This window comes from Siphateles boraxobius, unplaced genomic scaffold, assembly GCF_051911475.1.
Source record: "Siphateles boraxobius isolate OS27281-9 unplaced genomic scaffold, OSU_SipBor_1 45, whole genome shotgun sequence".
Taxonomy (NCBI): Eukaryota; Metazoa; Chordata; class Actinopteri; order Cypriniformes; family Leuciscidae; genus Siphateles; species Siphateles boraxobius.
In genome coordinates, this window is record NW_027509086.1 from 387501 (window position 1) to 403863 (window position 16363).

The 16363-nt window shown below is 41.8% G+C and overlaps 2 long non-coding RNA genes across 2 annotated transcripts in view; both read right to left on the bottom strand.

The window, feature by feature from the left end:
- The window catches only part of LOC143709113 (uncharacterized), an 887-nt gene extending 242 nt beyond the window's left edge, over positions 1-645 (bottom strand). The window contains exons 1-4 of the long non-coding RNA XR_013193890.1: positions 566-645; positions 425-490; positions 261-342; positions 1-140 (exon numbers count right to left, since the gene is read on the bottom strand). The exon at positions 1-140 is cut by the window's left edge and continues 242 nt beyond it. This is a non-coding gene — a long non-coding RNA (uncharacterized LOC143709113). The remainder of the gene's footprint in view (positions 141-260; positions 343-424; positions 491-565) is intronic.
- Positions 646-8441: 7796 nt separating this feature from the next.
- LOC143709114 (uncharacterized) lies at positions 8442-15760 on the bottom strand. The gene is made up of 3 exons (XR_013193891.1): positions 15652-15760; positions 11248-11415; positions 8442-8603 (listed from the first exon to the last, which is right to left on the bottom strand). It is a non-coding gene; the product is annotated as an uncharacterized LOC143709114 (long non-coding RNA).
- Positions 15761-16363: the final 603 nt, after the last annotated feature.

The window sequence follows — 16363 nt, forward strand, 5'->3', positions numbered from 1 at the left end:
AAAACACCCCGTTAGCCAGTATGATTCACAACATCTAGACACTCATTGCGCTAGAGGCATACAGCGCACCTGCAGGTACTGGCTAAACGGGGAAATCAAAACAAAAAAACAAACACACGAGGAACAGCGATCAACTAAACCTAATACAAAAAAAACATACATAATTAGCAATACACAATTAACCACAATTTTTTTTTTTTACTTTAATCTCATTAAATAAAATCAAGACACTTACAAACACTGTACAAACTTTAAATTACCTGCAACATCCACCAATCCTGGACCAACTTCCAAGATAGGAACGAGCATGACCAACGGCCTACAAATCCACCATGTTTGTGTCTGCATTAAAACAATTTCCTAATTTAGTAAAACAAGGCTTCATAAATATGAAATAAAACAAATCACTATTTATTTAGCCTACCTGCTCACCAGACCGTTCCTGCACAAACCAACATGGACATGTCACCGGACAGCACAATGTTTGTGTCTGCATTAAAAACATCTAATTCAATGAAAAAGGCTTTGTAAATATAAAACAAAAGTCAATATTCGCTTGGCCTACCTGCTCACCCAGACCGCGTCTGTGCACCAACACACAAGGAAAGGCTACCAAACAGCACAGTTCCACACAAAAGATTGGACCTCCTCTCTAGGCCTCCTTACAGGTGCCTGCTTACAAACCCTCTACCTACCTGGCCACGCCCCTTTACTAATTGCTACCTCACCGGCTACAAACTGTAGACCGTTGTATAAAGAAATGGCAATACTGCCTCTCATAAATAACATGAAGACTTCACAAAGCAAGTCTTACAATAAACAGCCTACACGAACACCCGTTTGATCTATCTGCAGTGTAAAACAAACAAAACCAAACGAAGATTACAACAGAAATGCAAATTAACACATATTTGCAAATATGTGTATAATAGTTCTGCAATAATATTGGCATGTATTTCATTTCGGCCACGGTTCGAGGTTGTGAGGCCGCAGCATTACCGGCGTCTGCAACCTTTTGCCACTGAAGTGTCTTTCTGGCATTAGTAATGCCCACACTGTGCCCTCCGAACAACATTTACTCCTCTTTTCCATCTCACCAACGACATAGAGAGGAAAACCAAGACACGTAACTTCACTCAGTGTTTGCCATGATTTCACAATCGATGTATATTAACTTGGGCATTTATGGACTATTTATGGGCAACTATGGGCGTGACATGAAGCCGCAAAAGCTGCGCTACATTTAGAATTGATTGTGATTTATTAAGGGAAAACTGCGTAGGATGTGCGTGCGCACGGTTTTATAAATCCGAATATTTCTGTGCGTACGCACGTCCTATGTTTCATCCATACGCCACTTCTGAAGCAAATCCTACGCAAAGTTTTATAAATGAGGCCCCAGGGGCCTCGTTTTTACAATAGATTCGCAGATATATATATCCATAATGTTAATGACATTAATTAGGCGGCGGAGATCTGAAACTAATCATTCAATTTCAAGATCAGTTATAAATTTCACATCTGGCGTTTTTTGTGCGTATTCTTTTTTCGGAAACACACATACACACATTTGAGAAATGATCGTAAGATAAAATGTAGGGCAGATTCTACACAACATTTTAAAAATGAGGCGTCTAATAACTTAACAAACTTTAACGTTAACATTCCAATTGAACATTTTGGATTTATTTTTGGATTTATCAAAAAAGCCCCGTGCCTGGGGCCTCGTGTACAAAGACTTGCGTTGAATTCATACTAAAGCATTGCGTATGGACAAAGCTGTAAATGTGCGTACGCACAAAAAAAACAGATGTATGAATCTCTGCGTACGAAGGATCCCACGCATATTCTCTTAGTACATCCCAATTAACGTAAAAATGAGCGCACTTGCACGAGCACAACGCCCCACCCAGTCTCCTCCCTTAATTATATAAATTTAAATATGGTAATGAGTCCACTTTGGCAAAAGAAAGGAGTAAGAAAATGGCTAAAGCAAGCGGCAAGAGACGAAACTTTACAGAAAGTGAATCAGAGGTGCTGAGGTAGAAACGAGAAAAAAAATATTTGGAACTTTGTCCTCCGGAATTAATAGCAAAAGGAAAAAATATGAGAGTTTGGCTGATGCCGTCAATGCGGTGGGATCTGAAAGTCGCACTGTAAACGACCTTAAAAAGAAATGGTCTGATATAAAGCTGGACATTAAATGGAACTGCTGCGCAGTGACAGAGTGTGGGCAGAACAGGCAGTGGTAAAGGGGTCGATGAACTTACACCCTTTGAGCAGAGAGTTGCCTCAATTATGGTGACACTTTACTCTCTGGAGTAGTATCTGCTGCTGTGGGAGACTCGGATTTACTACAGGACTGCCATGAAGGTAACCGATATTATCTGCACATTTATTGAATGGAAATGTTTCCGATTCACATATGCAAATTATTCTTCAGATGGTGCCTTTATAGCAATGTGTGTGCAGTCGATCGCTCCGATTACATTAGGAAAACCGGCTATCGCTGTAATTGCGTTTTAATGTTTGGCTGGTCAACTGCATCATATGGGAACTTTATACCTGGTAGACATGCGGATGATCCCGACCCATACCGCTGGCATTGCGCGGCTCAAAGACGACTGGCTTATTCCTGAGCGGTCTGCCAGTTCCCTTTGGAAAGAACCAGTAGCCAGGAAAGCAAGTGTTGTCAGCACCTGCGAGGGAACGGGTATTGCGTGGCTCCTCGCTGTCTCTCTCTCTAGATTCGGACCCAACTCAACACAGAGCTCCAAGAGGATAGCCCTTGGAAATCTGAAACGGCTGATACGCCAGTCATCATCCTGGGCCAGAAAATCATTGTGGTCCCTAAAAACTCGTTCTCTTCGGATTCTGCCATTAGCAATGTCCTCTAATAAGGCCAAAACTGCCATTGCCATAGACTATGGGTTGTATCAATTTGCATATGCTTTTATATGTTCACTTAATTGCATAATTGATAGAATATTCCCATAAGGCTCGTGTGACAATATATGTAAATTATTTTATAAATTGCAAATTAATAGCAATGCTTCCCACATGTGGTATAGTGCGATAGACTTAGAACAATTCGCTGTGTAATGTTTGCAACTTTACTTCATTGCCTGTAAGAGTCGCCAACGGACAAAAACTATGAGAAATGTACGTACGCCAGACATGAAATTGGCATGGAGGAACTCACATTCTCACGTTAATTTCACTGTTAGTACATCCGACCGCGAGCGTGAAAGCTGGCGTAAGCAAAGTTTTTGTGCGTACGCAAGATTGATACATGAGGCCCCTGGAGTCAGAGTCGTGTTAATGGGATACATGTGGCTTTAGAGGTAAATCTTCAGCAGAACAGTAGTCTACTGAGCTTAAAGACACACACTGTGTGACCAAAAGTTCACTCCTTGGTGCCATTTCAACACAGCTTTTGCTAATATCCATGTCTTTGTGGGATGGGTCTTTGTGCAAGTTGCAGTTATGGGATGGGTGGCTTTGTGATGTTTCCGCTTAATGTTTCTTTAAACTTCGGGAGTTCAGACTGAGCCTGTAGTGAGGACAGAGATCTCTCTGAACAAGCTCTGGATGAGCTGCTAACTCCAGTGGACGAGCTGCTGGTTTCTGGGAAGAGTGTCTTGTAGGGGACGGCCTGCAGGCTGGGGTTCAGGGGCCAGTTGCACCAGCTGTGCGTAAGTTACAACTTAGCCTAGTTTTGACGTAAATGGGAACTAAGTTACAACTTACGAACTACTAAATATTTTTACGTTGCACCATTAAACTTAGTTTGAACGTAACTCTACGTTCCAAATAAATATTAACGGCAGCCTCCGATCAGGAGTAACGGTTGGAATAAAATATCAGACAGACTGAACTGCATCAATAAGCTCTTCTTTTACCTGACAGACTTCAATTCTTTAGACATATATGATAATGCTGACATTTACACTCGCTTACATTTTAAGAGAGAGAACAATATGTGAAAAGATAACTTTGTTAGCGGCTCTTTAACACCAACCCGTCCTAAACAGCGCCGCTGTTCGCATCGGTCCATGTTGTGCATGTCAAATATCAGTCATAATCCATAAACGTACTAATATCTTATGTTTTTTTGTATCAATATTTATTTATTGATGCTTATTTCATTTCAAATACAGTTTCTGAATGTTATTTACATATAAAAACACTTAAGTTATGATCAAGTATCGTATTTAATGGAAACTTATTTTTACCGTTAGTAACGTGAGGTAAAAGTTGTTAGAATGAAGGATAAACTGAAATTCACGGCAATTCAACACAACTTCTGCTCACGTATTTGAAGGCTGCTACTGGTTCATCGAGGCTAAACGTCATAATATGCGACTACGCATTACTTTACGGAGAGCTTACGACCTACTAGCTACGTTCTGCCTTACGAACAAATGGTGCAACGGAATATAGTACAGTGTTAGTTACAAACTAGCTCGTAGTTACTAAGCCTCTAGTGTGGACTTTACGTTCCAATTTAAGAAAGAACTTACGAACGGCTGGTGCAACCCTACCCTGGAGGGCCAGTAGCTGTAGGGTGAGTGCTGTAAAGACGCCTTCTTAGGGGAGTAAGGGGAGGCTGCAGACCTGGAGCCGGCAGATATACGCCCCTGGCAGTTTTACGCCCCTGACAGTTTTACGCCCCTGTTGTTCCTGATGCGTCCAGTAGGGGGAGGCTGTACAGCGACACAAATTGAGTTATGTTAGTAAATAATCTTCTTTTGTTTTTTAATTAATACATTTATTTATTTTGTATTGCAAATGAAAGGATACAAGACATTCACAGTGAGAAAGAGAAATTTTACATTTTGTCAATATAAAAAATTAAAGGTGCTTTACATCAGACTCAATGATATTATTTATTTTAGAAACCTTTGAGTTTAAAGGTTTTGAAATTTTCTTAAAAGTAAAAAGGGACTTTATATCAGAGGAGAATATTCTTAAATCAGGATCATTGAATGGTTCTGTCTTTATAAGGATGAATCTTGCCCAGAAGACAAAGTAATAATACCGTATAATCAAGATTTTTATCGTTAGAATGAAAATCTGACAAAAAATTATAGATTCTGTCATTTGTGTGTTAAATAATCTGCTAAAGTTATTGTTTAGCAATGATGCAACATTTATTATTTATAAACAATTAGCTTGGTATAGGTAGCCTATCAATTCATTTCTATATCAATGGATGGGTCTATAATTTATTTCGAGAGACAAAAAGTTCTTGACGGTCAGGTTTATGTTCTATCTGGCTTAAACTCAGCTATACCACGTGTAGGTTTAGTTTCCCCTAGTCTTCTCTACTCACTTTAAAATGCATTTTCTTTTTATTTTTCTTTTGTTGCCTGTCTTTAGCTTGTCTGAGATCGCCTCTTCTGGTAAGACCCTGTTTACTCCTTACACTAAAACATACTCCACATGGTTTCTGGGGCAACATTACAGTAGATATTGGAAATATCTGAACTTGTTTTTTTACAGTCTATGATGTGAACACGCAAAAGACACATTTATAATAGGCATGTATACATGTATGTAAATCTCTCTCTAAGTAAAGAGTTGAACTGCACACTCACTCAAATATTTTGATTATTTCCAACATCATTTTTTTAAATAGCTTACTGGTCTGGACTGAAATGTAGGGTATGTGCACTTAATGTGGGTTTTATCATACTCTGTCTTTACCAAATTCTTTTTAACTTGCATCTCATAAAGGTGTGTTTGCTTTAGCTATAAGAAAATTAAAATCTATCTCTAAACTTATAAACACTCATTATTTTTTTATGACTTACAAAATAAACAACTTACAGAGACATACATGGACATGGTTTTAATGTCATTTTCAATTTTCTCTGCACAGTCCATCATTGGTGGCCAAAAGAAATCAAAGTGGCTTGACACTTTTTACACTATTGTTCCATCAATAAGTGCTTGTGCCGCTGTACTTTCAAGATCAGGAGCAAATTGATGCAATCCACACACACACACACACACACACACACACACACACACACACACACACACACACACACACACACACACACACACACACACACACACACACACACACACACACACACACACACACACACACACAAACAAACGATAAAATCACCATGGATGTCCTTTTAAAAAATAGTTAAAGAAGAGGGGTAAACCATAGGGGAGTCATCATAATTCATAAATGGTGTCAATAAAAAAAATTGTGAACAACAGTATTGTGTCTTTCTTTTAAATGGCCCTTGGAATTTTAGAAAAGGGATAAATTGTGTTTGTCTTCATAAAATGCTGTGTAGGATACTGTTTTGTAGCTGTACAAAACATAACGACCAATAGAGAATGGTACTACAGCTAATCAAGGATCCATATGATTACACGGTACTGTATGTCTAATGGGCTAAATTTGGTTAATATCTGAATGTAACTATAAATTCACAACAACATATTGCACTCAGTCTTCCATATAAAAACCTATGGTGAATAGGCCTATAACTGCATTAGGTCATATACTTTTCATAACATAGTTGATCCAACTGTGTATTTTAAAATTTTCAATTCACAAAAACACATAGTCTTCTGTAGGCTGAGTGAAGAGAGTGAAGCCCAACTGAATAGCTAAAGACATTTTAATCCGTGCAGATCTAAACTGTAACGTTTATATTTAAATGAACAAAAAACAAACAAAAAAATGTCTATGTACAGGTTATTCATGTGTAAGAGTCGATTTATGTTATTTTGAAGTATATTCCCCTACTGGACGCATCAGGAACAACAGGGGCGTAAAACTGTCAGGGGCGTATATCTGCCGGCTCCAGGTCTGCAGCCTCCCCATATAGCTTGCCCGCGCACACACACACACACACACACACACACACACACTCACACGCCTATAGACTAAACATGTAGAACGCTTGTGCATTCTGTTACCGTTTTCACAGATTCACGTTTTTGAAGTTTACACTGAGATTATAATGGTAATAGTATAATAATAGATGATAATCATATAATATAACTATATATAATATGAACAGATTCTTACAATGGAAATGAATCAAAGCTGAACTTACTTAAAACTGGACAATGACTTTCTTCTAGAGCCAAAACAATCTTTGTTGCATTATTTCCTGTTAACTTATTACTGTAAAGCTGCTTAGAAACAATCTGTATTGTAAAAAGCGCTATATAAATAAAGATGATTTGACCTGACCACACACACGTGTCTGTTGAACTTATGAATGCAATGGTCAATCAGAGGCATTTCTGTCTGTGTTGCCAGAATATGTGCTGTTTCCCCAAATACAAAAAGTTTTTAATGTAGGCCTATTATATTAATCAAAATTACTAATCATTATTACAATATGAAGAGCAATAATCAACGCTAATGATTTTGTCATCATTTTGCAGCTTTACCCTGTAATGAATATCTTTGTAATTTACATACTTTATGTAGGCTGTTTACATTATTACGTTGTTGTGTAATTACATGTAAGCCATGTTTGAGCAGCATTAAATAAACAAGCACAATGTCAGAATAAAATGACCCAACATAAGGTAAAAAGAACCTCTGGAAATCAATGGAAAAGTTAATTTATGACTGTCACAATCCCAGACTCAGTACACTCCCTCTCTGGCCATCAGAGGGAGCCCTCCCCCAATATTGACTTTTCCCGGTGCTCACTACATTTCCCAACAGCCCCAGTTCTGATTCTGATCACTATGCCCAGCTGTAGCTCATCTATCAGGCTTTACAGCTGCACTCAAAGCCCTCTGTGCGAAGTCTTGTTTTGCTATTGTGAACTTTACTAAGCGTTTATCCCTGTGACTGCCTGATCGTTTGTGACCCCATCTGTACCTGATATCTCCTTGTCTGCCGCCCGCCTACGTTACCTCAGCCTGGTTCCCGGACTCTGACTGTTATCTGCCTGCCCCGACCTTCTGCCTGGTATTTGTATTCTGTTCTTGCCCTGTTTACACTGCTGTGTCTGCTGGTTTTGACCCTCGCCTGTTTAACGACTCTTCTCAATAAAGAAAGCTGCAAATGGATCTCTCGGAATCTGATGATTCACAATTATGACACTGCAATGAACAGTATTTCATTTACAGAATATTTTAATCTTGATTAATGTTAGGTTATGAAAATAACTGCCCATTGTTTCTTAGCTCATAACGGATCAAACAATGTTAACACACAGCAGCGGTTCTCAAACTATTTTAGTCACGCCCACTTTTAACCTTTTAATCTAATCTGGCGTGTATTAGTATTAGTATAGCCTACTTTTAATTTAGCATTAACCAAGATTAATACATGTTGTAAAAGTATTTTTCATTGTTAGTTCATAACATACGTTTACTACATTAACTATTACAACCTTATTATAAAGTGTTCGCAAAGACACTGTACACTCACTCACCTCCATATTCCACCGCCCTCAGTTTACGTCCAGCTGTATGGGCCATTATCTGATGTACTGTCTTGGCTTACAGACGTCAGTTGAGCAGAAGGGGCAAGTGAATAAAGTAGCTTCTGCATGGCAACGTCGAGGCCGAGGCTCTTGCCCTCTCTGCTTAGTTGTGATGTGCTGAATAGACAAGAAATACATAAGTTTCTCTCAGTAGGGTTACCGTGACTCAGACAGGAAGATGTCATTGAAACCAAAACATGAACAGCACAGCATTGAGGAGAACTAGCAGCAAGTGTGCAGGTGTGTAATATTTACGAAATGGCAAGTATACGAGTCTTTACTCAAGAGTTATGGCAAGCGGGTGAGTATGGAAGCTAAACAACGGTCTTTAGAAAGAATGGGAGTTACTTGTGGACCAGATCATTTATTATGTCCTAAAACATAAAACCATAGAATTTAAAGAGAATGTACTTTCTTTTTCACATGACTGTAAGTAGAGTGCCAGGGAAGAGAGGATATGTGTCCAAAAAACCTGAGACTAAAGGGTGACGAAGGAGATCACTGGACACTGGAGAAAAAGGAAGGCATTGAGAAACAGGAAAGTATTCCTCAGGTATAAGACTGCAGGAGTGTTGCACACCCTCTTTCAATTGGGACATTTACAACTTTATTGGAGTTTTGGGGCAATGTCTGGGCGAAAAAGTTCATTGTGGGGGTGATAAGCTGATTTTTGTCAGCCAAAGAATTTTCCTCAATTCCATGTTTCCTTTTCAGATGCGCTGACAAATTTGCAGAATTCCAGACTGCGACCAATTGGTTGCATTTTGCGACCATTTTTCCTGCCGGTGCGACCAAATATTTATTTAGGTACCGCTGGAGCGACCACAACGTTGCTGAGCAGTGAATACAAACAAAATGAAAGCGGAACTAAAATGCGCTACTCATTTATGCTTTACGGACCATTTATTAGTTCGGACCAATAATAGACAGAGAAGCGCCCCGAACTCGCCAGTCGTGAGCTGATCTCGATCACTCGACACTGTGACTAGCAGATCCAGACTCTGGAGATCCAGTGAAGAAATCCACTGAATTCGCCTCATAATTAATAACATCATCACTGCGAGATCCAGTGAGAAACACTCTGATTCAGCACAGAGTTCTGTTATAAACCATAGATATCAGATCAGTGCTGACTTGGAAACCAGGAGAAACACTTATAGAAGGCTTTCAGTCCACAGATCAGCAACATTCACCATGGATTTATGCTAATGTAGTTACTCTAATCATAATTATGTTATTGTGACAGGAATAGTCAAACGCTTACAAAGTACTACACATCTTTTACCAATAACTTCATTACTATAATATCATATATACATGTTATTTTTATTGTGATGATCAACAAATTTTTTCTTCATCCTTCAGAAATTTAGTCTGGGAGGCTTGCTTGAGTCGCTGGAAGGTGTGGGAGGCCTTGAGGTCGGGCTTGGCTTCTAGAAGAGCGGTGAGTGTAGAAATGATGGAGCTATAGTTCAGGATAAACCAGCGTTAGAAGTTGACAAAACCTAAAAAGTGTTGGAGTTCCTTAACGGTGTTTGGAGTGGGCCAGGAACGAACGGCTTCTACCTTCCCCTCATCCATTTGGATTTCTCAGGGACTGTTGCTATAGCCCAGAAAATGGATGGAAGTTTGATGATATTCACACTTCTCCACCTTGTGGAATAGATGGAATATACTCAGCCTTTCCAACACCTTTATAATTGTTAAAGGAACAGTGGTTTCACTATTTGGACAGAGCAGAAAAAGGAAGCTATCAACAGCTGCAACCAGATTTCTGAGAAGGCAGGTGAAGAAAAACGCTCGAGTGACTGCAAAAGACCTGCAGCAAGACTTGGTAGCCAGAGGTCTCAGCTGCACAGTAAGGCGCGTACTAAACACATGCCAGAACTCCAAGATATACACCACTACTGACCCTAAAGCACAAGAAAAGAGCTAAAAAAAAAAAAAAGCCTGTTCTGTGGAGTGATGAAACAAAATTGGATCTTTTCGGCCCTATGGATCAGCGGTATGTCTGGAGGAAGAAGAATGAAGCATCAGCTGTAAAGAACACTCCGTCTACAGTTCAGCATGTGTAGCTCGTGATGCTCTGCGGCTGATTTATATCCTCTGGAACTGGAAACCTGCAGCGTGTGGAAGGAGAGATGGATTCTTTGAAGTATCAGGAAATCTGTCAGTGAGGAAGCTGAAGCTTGGACCTTCCAACGTGACAGTGATCCCAAGCATACCTCAGATTCCAGCAAGGCGTGGCTACAGAAGAAGTCCTGGAAGATACCATGGCATCACAGTCACCTGACTTGAACCCCTTAGAAAATCTCTGGTGGGAATTAAAGGTGGTTGCAGCAGCAAACTCAGGAATATTACTGAACTTGAGGCCATTGCTCATGGGGAATGGGCTCAGATTCCTCAGAAACGCTGCCAGAAGCTGGTGTCTGGTTATACATCTTGTTTGCAGCAGGTCTGAACAGCAAAAGGCTGTTCTAATAAGTGCTAAAGATGCTTGCCATGAAGGGGTTGAATAATTTTGAGACTACAGAAGTCATTTAAAGTTGCATTTTCAGTTGAATTTGGGGAAACCCATTTGTTGTGTTGAGTTATTTCAATTACTTTTGTTTGATTTGTTCATTGCAAACAGCTGAAAGCTGAACCTGATTTACAATGGGGGTTGAATAATTTTGATTAAAACTGTATGTTAACAACGTTAGTTACTATTTCAGTATTATTATAAAGTGTTCCCAAAGACACTGTATGCTCACTCACTCACCTCCATATTCAACCGCCCTCAGTTTACGTCCAGCTGTATGGGCCATTATCTGATGTACTATCTTGGCTTACAGACGTCAGTTGAGCAGAATGGGCAAGTGAATAAAGTAGCTTCTGCATGGCAGCGTCGAGGCCGAGGCTCTTGCCCTCTCTGCTTAGTTGTGATGTGCTGAATAGACAAGAAATACATAAGTTTCTCTCAGTAGGGTTACCGTGACTCAGACAGGAAGATGTCATTGAAACCAAAACATGAACAGCACAGCACTGAGGAGAACTAGCAGCAAGTGTGCAGGTGTGTAATATTTACGAAATGGCAGGTATACAAGTCTTTACTCAAGAGTTATGGCAAGCGGGTGAGTATGGAAGCTAAACAACGGTCTTTAGAAAGAATGGGAGTTACTTGTGGACCAGATCATTTATTATGTCCTAAAACATAAAACCATAGAATTTAAAGAGAATGTACTTTCTTTTTCACATGACTGTAAGTAGAGTGCCAGGGAAGAGAGGATATGTGTCCAAAAAACCTGAGACTAAAGGGTGACGAAGGAGATCACTGGACACTGGAGAAAAAGGAAGGCATTGAGAAACAGGAAAGTATTCCTCAGGTATAAGACTGCAGGAGTGTTGCACACCCTCTTTCAATTGGGACATTTACAACTTTATTGGAGTTTTGGGGCAATGTCTGGGCGAATTAAACTTCAACCTGAAATGTGTTTCCCCAATGTATAATACCATTAACCATGCGTATAATGTGGTGCATAAATGTAATCTAGCAAGCTAAACTTTGGTTAGTTTTAAAGGCAATTATTTCAATGTGCCGTCTGGAAAGGGTTAAGAAAGCACTAACTAATTAAACTACTTCACGTGAGACAGTCGTGAACTTATTTTTAATAATTAACCGGGCAGCTATAGCTAACAAAGCACGATTTAACCAAACCGTAAAAACATTCTCACACTCATTGGCAGGAAATCTCTCCTCATATTTCTTCGCTTTATGATGTTAGATGAACGAATTAGTGTATTAAAATGAATTTTTTAAGTAAATCAATCGCAAGTTCACTGTGTTCCACTTCTTTTATGCCCCATATATATATATCCCTTCGTCTGCTACGCCATTGTTTATGTTGCACGAGTGGCCACTACTGGCAGAACACATACATCTACTCCCTTTTCTTCTTCTTCCTCCTTTATAAGTGAATATAATTTTCTTTAATATCTTAATGTTCATCAAATATAACGCCTGATGTTAAAAAAATGTATTAATGTTTTTATGATGTTATAGAATTCTTTAGAGCATTATGTGAAACATTTGTATCTTTTGAAAATGTGTTTATTTTGTTAGAATATGTTTTTTTAGATACTGCCAGAACTATGAAGGTATATTTGGTGCACAAGAACTGAACGCCTGTGACAGTGAAATGTGTAGTTGTAGAGAATAGCTACACGTGTGTATCAGTAAATTTGAAGTCACAGAGAGAAATATTTGAAGAGTTGCAAACTTGTAGACTTTTTTTCTCTTCCACAAACACAACACAACAGTTACACCTGCTCTAATTCTTCATTGCAGGTGCACAAATCCTATTCTACAAATTAAGAAACCTGTATGCTCGCATTTTTGCTACAGTTGCTGCAGTGAATATGGTGCAAAACGTATTCACACACCCGCATCAACACATGTGAAGTCACTGAGAAATTTAGCTCATCTGCAAATCAGTGAGTGAATTCATCCAATGAGAGTTGCACACTTGTAGAATATTTTCTCACAAGCATCTTGCATATTTTTCTAGCACAAACACAAGTACATAACTACAGCTAGTTTAATCTCAAACACTCTTTTTCACTTTCAAGTGACATGTTTTGCGCGCTCTCCCCGTGAAATGTGGAGCAACAGTGAGTTGTGGACCTGTAGAGGCAGTGGGCGGAGCCTACATGAATATTGTTCATCTGTAGAGGAAGTGGGCGGAGCCTACATGAATATTGTGCATCTGTAGAGGCGGTGGGCGGAGCCTACAAGAATATTCATGAGTTTCCCGGGCATGCGCTGGAACTGCTTATTTTAGTCCGCTTCTCGTTTCTCAGCAGGTTTAATGGATTATTTCCAAAAAGGTAAATATAGTTTCAGCGTGAACTTAAACTTAAATCGTGTATCGTTTCGTAAACTTCATAATGTTTTTATTAATTTGCATGTTTTGTGCATTCGTCAATGACTGTATGATTGCTGGCATTCACTTCAGCTTGCTGATGATACCACTGTAACAATGTTCAGGGAAGAAGGAGGCGGGAACCGGAGAACAATCAAACATACTTTATTTAAAATAAAATAAACAAACCAAAATACCGCCAGCAGCCTCTCGCGGACGACTGCTGGCTACCGAAAATAAATAGAACTGCCAGCAGCCCCTCTTGCAAGACTTGGTAGCCAGAGGTCTCAGCTGCACAGTAAGGCGCGTACTAAACACATGCCAGAACTCCAAGATATACACCACTACTGACCCTAAAGCACAAGAAAAGAGCTAAAAAAAAAAAATAAGCCTGTTCTGTGGAGTGATGAAACAAAATTGGATCTTTTCGGCCCTATGGATCAGCGGTATGTCTGGAGGAAGAAGAATGAAGCATCAGCTGTAAAGAACACTCCGTCTACAGTTCAGCATGTGTAGCTCGTGATGCTCTGCGGCTGATTTATATCCTCTGGAACTGGAACTGCCAGCAGCCCCTCGCGGACGACTGCTGGCTAAACTAAAATACATAAAACCAAACACAACTAAAATACAGGCCTGTTCCTCTCTCGATCATCAACGTCGTCGCTCCCCCTTTATGCTTCCACTCCTCCGTGAGAGATGCGAGACCGGTGTGCTTCACAGGTGCTGCTCATTAGCAATCGCACCACCGGCCTCGCGCCGTTCTCTCACGTCCCTCGGGCGTCCTGTTCGCCACATACCCCCATCGCCCCTCACAGGCCGGGGGGTACCCACGAGCCTGTGCCTACTCCCCCCACCGGCGGCGGCGATCCCTGGGGGTTATGGACCGACAAGCCGAGGGAAACGGAGACGGAAGCATGAGGAGCGACAGATCGAGAGAGGGGAGAGAGGAAAAAAAAAATTTGGTCCGGTTCCCACAACGCGCTGCCATCTGGTCCCCCACCAGCTGGGCGATCTCCTCCGCGGTGCCTGGCGGTGACGCTGGGTAGCCCTCGGTGGACGGCTCGACGCTCCTCCGCCGCCCGGTGGACGGCGACGGCTCCTTGGGTTCCTAGGGCAGTCGGCAGGAGTCCCCCACTCCCTGCTCCTCCCCTTCACTGGTGGACGGCAGCAGGCTACGGCCCACGGCGAGCGGCGGCGACTCCCCCGCTCCCTCCCGGACGGCAGCCGCCCCTCCAACTCCCAGGCGGCCGGCAACGAGCTCGACCGTCCCCCCGGCAACTCACTCCAGCGCACCGCCTCGAGCGTCCATGGCCGCGAGTCCCCCGCTCCCTGCTCCTCCCCTCGTTCGGCGGATGGCAGCAGGCTCCGGCTCACGGCGAGCGGCGGCGACTCGCGCACCATGCTCGATGGCACCGCGGATTCCACACAGCAGCGAGGACTCTCTGACAGCGCGTTCCTCCCTCTTCCCGGGTTTCGGCACCAGTGTAACAATGTTCAGGGAAGAAGGAGGCGGGAACCGGCGAACAATCAAAATCTACTTTATTTAAAATAAAACAAACAAACCAAAATACCGCCAGCAGCCCCTCGCGGACGACTGCTGGCTACCGAAAATAAATAGAACTGCCAGCAACCCCTCGCGGACGACTGCTGGCTAAACTAAAATACATAAAACCAAACACAACTAAAATACAGGCCTGTTCCTCTCTCGATCATCAACGTCGTCGCTCCCCCTTTATGCTTCCGCTCCTCCGTGAGAGATGCGAGACCGGTGTGCTTCACAGGTGCTGCTCATTAGCAATCGCACCACCGGCCTCGCGCCGTTCTCTCACGTCCCTCGGCCGTCCTGTACGCCACAACCACAATCTTTGGGTGGTGGGGGGGGGGGCATGCATCTGAGACCCGCAGAGACGGATTAATTGACAGCTGCTGTCAGACTCTAAAATGGAGAGTGATTGGAGTGACGCAAGTAGCTTTGCAACAGAGTTGTCATTTTAAGTCGAGGATGTTGAATTGTCTGTGGACACAGGGCCAGAGACATATCAATTCAAGCCGCTGGCTCAAACTGCGGTCTTAACTCCCGCATCGCGATCGGCATCCGTTGAGTTTTATCGAATTGATGTCAATAGCACTCGCTCTCTGTAGGCATATTCATGTTTTGCCGCTATGTGAAAAAATCCAGCAAAATGCCCCGCGCGTTTGTCGACCCCAGAGGATTAACTTTAGCCTAACCATAAATTGTGATTAAAATATATATGATCACTCACCTCAAGACGCCACTGCAAAGTAGAGTTTGGAGGTGTAGTCTAATATGTAGTCATTGTTCATTGCCGAAGTATTTTTTAGCACACAGTGCCGCGACAAATCAATCACTCCTTTAGACTGGCTGCACATTCACTCACTGAGCTCGGCTGCTGCAACTCATGCTCTCTTCACGACTCAACCTCCACGGACAGTTTTTAATGTTTTATCAGACAATAACTAGGCCTACTCAAGATTTAGCTTTAGAATAATTTTCGGGACAATCAGGGCAGGTTTCGTTACGTCACCTGCCACCGCTTACGTCACCTGCCACCACTTACGTCACCTGCCACCGCTTACGTCACCTGCCACCACTTACCTCACCTGCCACCGCTTACGTCACCTGCCACCACTTACGTCACCTGCCACCACTTACCTCACCTGCCAACGTCCAATATTTTAAAACACTTACGGCCGTTTCACACCGCAAGCATGAGCGGCGCGTGAGCAGCGCGTCAGCGCAACTACATCGTCACTGAAGCTGCAGACGCGCGCGAGTATTCACACTGGAAGCGTTTGTACAGCGTCACAACAGCGGCTCCCAGGCTACACATAAGGCTAGATATAAGCAAGCATTTCTTTACAAGGACTTTTGAAAATGTTTTTTTTTAGAATTTGGTGGTCATAAACACATTTGAAGTTTGTTCAAAGCCCAAACTGAATAATTAAAAACAAGTT